Raw genomic sequence first — 7,500 nt, 5'->3', positions numbered from 1 at the left:
AACATACACATAGAATAGATGTATATGAATACATATATATATGTAATATAGAAATATATATATATATATATATATATAGATATATTTTCATTATAATATGTTGTTGTTGTTTTTGTGGGTTTCGTGTGTGGGGGGTTGTTGATGTTGTTTATGAGCATGTGTGTTGTGGATGGGGGGGTTGTTTGTGTTTGGTGTGTTTTAATACATTTAATATATATTATATATTTATATTATATTATATTTATATGTTGATTATTCTATAAATATCAGATACATATACTTATAGATTTAGATATTGATTTATATATTTATATTAATAGATATTATTATATGTTTTTATATATATTATGATTTATATGTAGATATATATAATAAGATATTTATATAGTTATTATTTTTATAATGATTTTTTGTGTTGTGTAGTGTGGGCGTGTGAGTGTGTTGTTGTGGGCGTGGGAGTTGTTGTTGTGTTGTGTTGGGGGTAAATCACATCGTATCTCATTTCATCTCTCGATGTATTCTCTCTCTCTCTTTGTCTCTCGCTTTCTACTCACACTCACACACAAACACTACACACTCTCTCACTCTCACACACACACACACACACACACACACACATACACACTCTCACACTTCCAAACCACACACACACACATATTTTATATATATATCGTTAGATTTTTTATTTTGATTTATAGTTATATATTTATAGAATATATTTTACATTATTGTTAGGGATATACATAATATATATATTTATATATTTATGAGATATTTATAGTTTATTAGATAATATCATATTTATTGTAATAATATATATACATACATACTTATTTGATAGATATACATATACACACCTATATAATATATAGATAGATATAGATAGTATATTATAAGAGTTATATAGTTATCTTTTATATTTATATACTTAAATTATATATATATGAGGATTATTTAGTTTGTATATGGATAATTATATATATAGATAGATATAGATAGATATAAGTGTTATTTATAGGCTATATACTTTTAGATAGTTGATTATATATATTTATATATATATATATATAATAATATATAAATATATAATGTCTTAGAAATATGTAAGTATATATGAATATATCATACACACACACACACTCACACACACCCACACACACACACACACACACACTTACACCACCCACACACACACATATCTATATATAATAAATATTTATATATATATAAATATATATAATATATATATATATACATATATTATAAATCTTGCAGCAAAATCAGAACGTATTAACGCCAAAAGCCTTGTTGGGAAAATCGATGTTATAGGTTAGGCTGCAATATATTTTTCTCTATCATTGTTATCGTATACCAAACTACCCGTTATTCATACCATTATTGACATTCAGACACCATGATGGTTGTATCAAAATTCGTCTTTAAATGACGATTCCACTGATACCAATTTCATAAAAATCGTATTTTTGGAGTTAATGCGTTCTGCCTTTTCACTGCAGAAATAATTAGATATATATATATATAAATATCTATCTATCTATCTATCTATCTATCTATCTATATATATATATATATATGTATGTATATATATGCATACATATATGTATATATATATGTATTAACATATATATATCTATAATATATATATATAAATATATATAAATTTATATATATTATGTATATACTGTATATATATTATATTATATATATATATATAAATATATATATATATATATATATACTAGTATATATGCATAAAATTAATGTATATATGCATACAAGTTGTATTATATACACATCGTTTAGAAGTATTAAATCGTTAAAATATCTAAAAGAATTACACATCTTTAACCTCAACATTCCCACGCGGTAAAAACCTTCAGTGAAGAGGGAGGCGTGGTGGGGGGAGGGCAAGAATAAATTTTGTCCAAACAGCAGAGATGAAAACTACTTCTATTACATCGACCTCATTTTTCAGACACCGAGGCTCCTTTATCTTTTTTTTGTCTTTTTTTATCTCTGTTGGGTTTTTATCATTATTCAATACCGTCAAATGTTACATATCTGCAATTTCACGCCTCTCAATTCACCCTTTTTGTTATTCATTCATTTTTATAATCATTTCTATTTCTATTATCATTATCACTAGTATTATTATCATTATTATCAATATCATCATTACGTTTGTTGTTAAAATCAGCATTATTGCCATCATTACTATCATCTTTATCATAAACAGCATTATCATTATCATCATTGTTTTCAGTAATATTATCATTATCATTATCATAATTATTACTAGCATTATTATCATATGCTATCATCATTACTAATGTCATCTCTAATATCTATATTGTTCGATTGTTATCATTTTTATTGTTATTGTTATCATAGTTGTTATTTTTGTTTACATCATTATTACTATAATTATTGTTGCCGATATCATTAATGTTATTGTTTTCATTAATATTACTGTTATAATTGTTGTTGTTCTTACCATTGTTATCCTTATTTTTATCATTGTTATCACTATAATTACTTATTTACCATTACTAGCTTTATTATTCCTTTTATATCAAGTTAGTCATCATCATCATCGTTACTATTATAACCATCATTATCATTCATGACATCACTGTTACCACTGTCATCACCATTACCATCATCATTATCATTTAGTTTCCCCTTATTTTTGACCCCTCCCCCCTCTCTCTCGTTGAAGAAATCAGACAAACGCCAAAGGAGTTGAATAAAATAGAGAAAAGAAAATACATTCAGGTAAATGAAAAAAAAAAAAAAAAAAAAAAAAAAAAAAAAAAAAAAAAAAAATAAAAAATATTATAATAATATATATATATATATAAATATACTATATATATATATTATATATTATAATCACGGATACATTAAGGTAAATGAAAAGAAAGGAAAAGAAAAAATGTAATCACGGATACATGAAGGTAAAAGAAAAGAAAAGAAAAAATATAATCACAGATACATGAAGGTAAATAATAAAAAAAAAGAAAAAAATATAAATACAGACACATTAAGGTAAATGAAAAAAATATTGACAATGAAATAGATAATGAAAATACGTGTGATTATTTTTGTGATCCATGTATGTCGTTGGAAACTCGAATAAACTGCATAATATTGACAAATAATAATTAAATAACTTATAAATTTGTAAATACAACATTTTATGCAAGTGATATATAATAACCGAAAATAAGTGAATAACAAAGGAATGATAGATAAAGTGGTTCATAAGTAAATTGAAAAAAATATTTATATTTCGAGATATATATGCTGGCATATTGATTTTTTTTTCTTAGAAAAAAGTTGAGTAGCTAAACCGAAATCAAAACAACCGATTTTCTTTGTTTAAATGAGCATCGACAAAATCCACCTGAAAGAATGATCAGAACCTTTTTTTTTATGAGATATGAAGAATAAGACAATTTCTCTCTCTCTCAAGGGCAAGCGAGCGCTCTCACTGGAAGGCCGTGATGGAGGCTGACCTTTTTCCCTCGGAGCCTTCTTAGGGGCTTTGCTCCTCTCGCCTCCTGCGCCCTCAGGCAAATCCTCCTCCGCTCCTCTTGCCTCCCTCTTGCCTCCCTCTTGCCTCCCTCTTGCCTCCCTCTTGCCTCCCTCTTGCCTCCCTCTTGCCTCCCTCTTGGCCACTCCTCTTGCGTCCTCACGCCTCTCCTCATCTTCCTTCCCTTCCTCTCTCTCTTTCTCTTTCTCTTTCTCTTTCTCTCTCTCTCTCTCTCTCTCTCTCTCTCTCTCTCTCTCTCTCTCTCTCTCTCTCGCCCTCTCTCTCTCTCTCTCTCTCTCGTCCTCTCCCTCCCATCTCTCACTTCTCTCTCCTCTATCCCTCTCTCCTACATCCTCTCTCCGTTACGTTGCCAATGCCTACCCGCCAATGGAGTATCCGCGCAGCAAACTCTCTCTCCTTGTCTTTTACTGTTTCCTGCCTGCATTGCCCCGACGCTACTGCACTCACGCAACGTATAAAAGAGAGAGGAAGAGGGATGTAGAGAGAGGAAGAGAGAGAGAGAGAGAATGAGAGAAGACGAGGGAAGAGAGGGAAAGGGAGGAAGAGAGATGAGGGAGGAGAAAGAAAGAGAGGGAGTAAGGAGGAGAGGGAGGAGAGGAGAGGCGGGAGAAGAAGGGAGAGGAAGAGAGGAGGGGATGAGAGAAGGGGGATTGAAGAAGAAAGGGAGGAGGAGAAAGAGGAAGGAGAGGGGGGAAGCGAGAGTTGTCGAGGGAGCAAATATTTGAGAAGGGGACAGATGAGAGAGAGAAGGGAAGGGAGTGAGTGGGGAGGGAAAGAGCTGGGAGAATAGAGAGATAGAATCGGTGGGGCGTGGCGGGGGGAGTTCTGGGGGGGAGAAAAAGAGAGAGATTGAGTGAGAGAGAGAGAGGGAGGGAGGGAGGGAGACAGACAGAGAAAAAGAGAGAGAAAGGGGGGAAGGTCACTTTTACACAGATAGTATGGAATTTGCACTAGTCGATAACAGTGATATTTAAAAAGTAATAACTATATTTATGATAAAGATAATTATTAATACCACTAACAAGGGTGATGATGCTATTAAAGAAATCATGATACTTATTAATACTACTGACTCTGATATTGATAACAGTAATGATAATGACTCTATTAGTAATTGTAATAGTTACTATCATTAGTACCATTATAACTGTTCTCATTGTCATATGCACTTTCATTCATATCAGTATTTTATTATCATTATCATTACATACAATTGTTATCGTCATCATCATCAGCATCACCTTTTTTTTCGTATCGTTATCATCATCACCACTGTTGATATAATCATCTATCATTACTCTTAACGGTGATTAGACATTTGCACATTTTATTCAACCAAAGAGGTCACTTTCCTTATTAAGACTGTTTCCTTTTCTATCAATGATTCAATGATAAGTAAATGATAAGCAAAAAAATCTCTTCTCAGTGTCAGACATTAAAAAAGAAGCAGAGTGAAGAGGTTGAAAATTGATAGGTATATGTGTGTAATATATATATGTATAAGTATATATATATATATATATATATATATATATATATATATATATACATATACATACATATATATAGATAGATATATAGATATCATACATACATAAATGCATATATATATATATATATATATATATATATATATATATATATATATATATATATATATATATACATGTGTGTGTGTGATTAGCATCTAGTTCTTAATTTCTATAGATACGGGACCATAACACGTGGTTGGAACCACAATCAGCATGTATCTCACCATCATCTTTATCCCGTTCCCCCTATCATTATCCTCATTACAGTCATTACCACCATCATCCTCACCACCACCATCATCACATGCCTATCCTCAACCTTCCTTAACCATAAAACGTTACCAGACACTAACATTGCAACCACCACCACAGTCACCATCATGATAAAACACGATTGAACAATCACATCACCATACAAGCAAAAACTCACCATACGTTATGTAGATCACGATTTGAACAATTCTTGCTTGTGGCAATGACTGACTTGCTTATCATTATCATTTGTCTATTTACTGTCTATTTGTTTATTCATCATTTTATTTGTAAATATTAGTTAATGTTCATTATCTAAAAAATATAATAATAACTAGTAACAAGAGTGTTATTTTATATATATTTTTTTAGCAATTGTCAAGTATGATATAGTGATGATAATAACGATAATAATGGTTATGATGATAAAGATAATGGTGATAATTATAATATTAACAATGATAATGATAATGATGATAATAACAATAATAAGAATGACAATGATGATGACAATGATGACAGTAATAACAATAACTGATAATTACTAATAACCTTAATACGAAATGTCGCCATCTAACAGCCGGATGATGATAACAAGTGATATGACCAATTGATTGATTATATGATAGAACAATAGGTAATAAGTATAATGTGAATAATCATCAAAAAAACCCAGCTTCCTAAAAAAACCAGTTCCCAAATCATCGCCGTTATCATCTGCAACATAAAATGGATATTGCAAAGTCAACATCGAAAAGCACGAGCAATCATTCACCTATAAACAAACATACAAAACACGATAAAAGCAATAGGGAATTCGGTGCGCAGGTATAAAAATTAAAGAGCAAGCTGAAGTAAAATAGATACGCTAACTGGCAACTCTTTCCTTTCTCCCCAGAATGATTTCGATTTTAAAGTAAGAAAGAAATGATAATGGATGAGCAACCTTATTTTATACATCTGTTATATTATTATTTTTTTTTTATTGTTTTTTTCTTTAAAACGCTCAATCAGTAGTAAACATAAATACAATGTGAATATTGATTCGGAGATTGGTAGCTGTGAGGGATCTGGACTGAATGTCGCGTATCGAATTTTTCCAGTAGGGAAAATGGCGAAAAGTTGTTTGTAAATTGAGAATTCAAAACCTTTTCATTTCTGATTCCCGTGTATAGCAAAATCAAATCTTTTATCTAAAACATGTAATTATCTTCATTATGTCAATCACCATTATTTCTGAACCCGTGTAATTACTTCGATGGTGATTCACGGTGAAGCTAACACCAATCGCCCGTTCGTGTTGGCTCGCAGGGGTGCCAACATAATCGACAAACAAAAGTCCCCCCCCCCGCCCTCCTCGTTCCCCTTCCCTTCCCCACACCGTCCTCCTCTCATCCCCTCTCCCCCCTCTTCCTTCTTGACTACACTCTTTTCCCCTTCCCATCCCCTCACCTTCCTCCCCCTCTTCACTTCCCTCTCATACCCCATTTCCTAACCTCCAACTCTTTCCCCTCCCCTTCCCCAGTCCCTTCACATCCCTTTAAACCCCCTTTCCCCTCATCCGCATTCCTCTCTTCCTCTCCTCTCCCCTTCCCCCTTATCCATCTTGACTCCAGCTCTCCCCCCTTCCCTTCCCCTCCCCACTCCCCCTTCACCGCTCTCCTTACAAGCCCTCCTCGAAATGCAACCTACCATTGAGAGAGAGAGAGAGAGAGAGAGAGAGAGAGAGAGAGAGAGAGAGAGAGAGAGAGAGAGAGAGAGAGAGAGACTAAAATACAGACTGAGAAAGACAGAGAGAGAGATATAGATAGATAGATAGGTAGGTAGATAGAGAGAGATAGAGAGAGAGCGAGAGATAAAATAAAGACAGAGAGATATATAGATAGATATATAGGTAGAAAGAGATATATAGATATATAGGTGGAAAGAGAGAGAGAGAGAGAGAGAGAGAATCTAAAAAGTTGGGAACACGATCTGCTTTTCTCAAACCCTGGCTCCATCTTTACCATTAATTTACCATTAAGTGGCGGTAGATAGAGAGAGAGAGGGAAAGAGACGAGCGATCTCCTTGCATTGATTTCCAAGCTGTTTCCTGTCGTTCCTCTCTCTCTCTCTCTCTCTCTCTCTCTCTCTCTCTCT

The 7,500-nt window shown here is 32.6% G+C and overlaps 1 protein-coding gene across 1 annotated transcript in view; it reads left to right on the top strand.

Annotated features, from left to right (window-relative positions):
- LOC122260557 (galactosylgalactosylxylosylprotein 3-beta-glucuronosyltransferase P) overlaps positions 1-7,500 on the top strand; it is a gene marked incomplete in the record, with an annotated part of 38,765 nt that overhangs the window by 25,064 nt on the left and 6,201 nt on the right.

This window comes from Penaeus japonicus, unplaced genomic scaffold (genome assembly GCF_977035675.1).
Source record: "Penaeus japonicus unplaced genomic scaffold, GWHDUDI00000001_assembly GWHDUDI00000034, whole genome shotgun sequence".
Lineage (NCBI taxonomy): Eukaryota > Metazoa > Arthropoda > Malacostraca > Decapoda > Penaeidae > Penaeus > Penaeus japonicus.
Note: the sequence above shows the minus strand (reverse complement) of the source record. Positions and strands in the feature narration are given on the sequence as shown.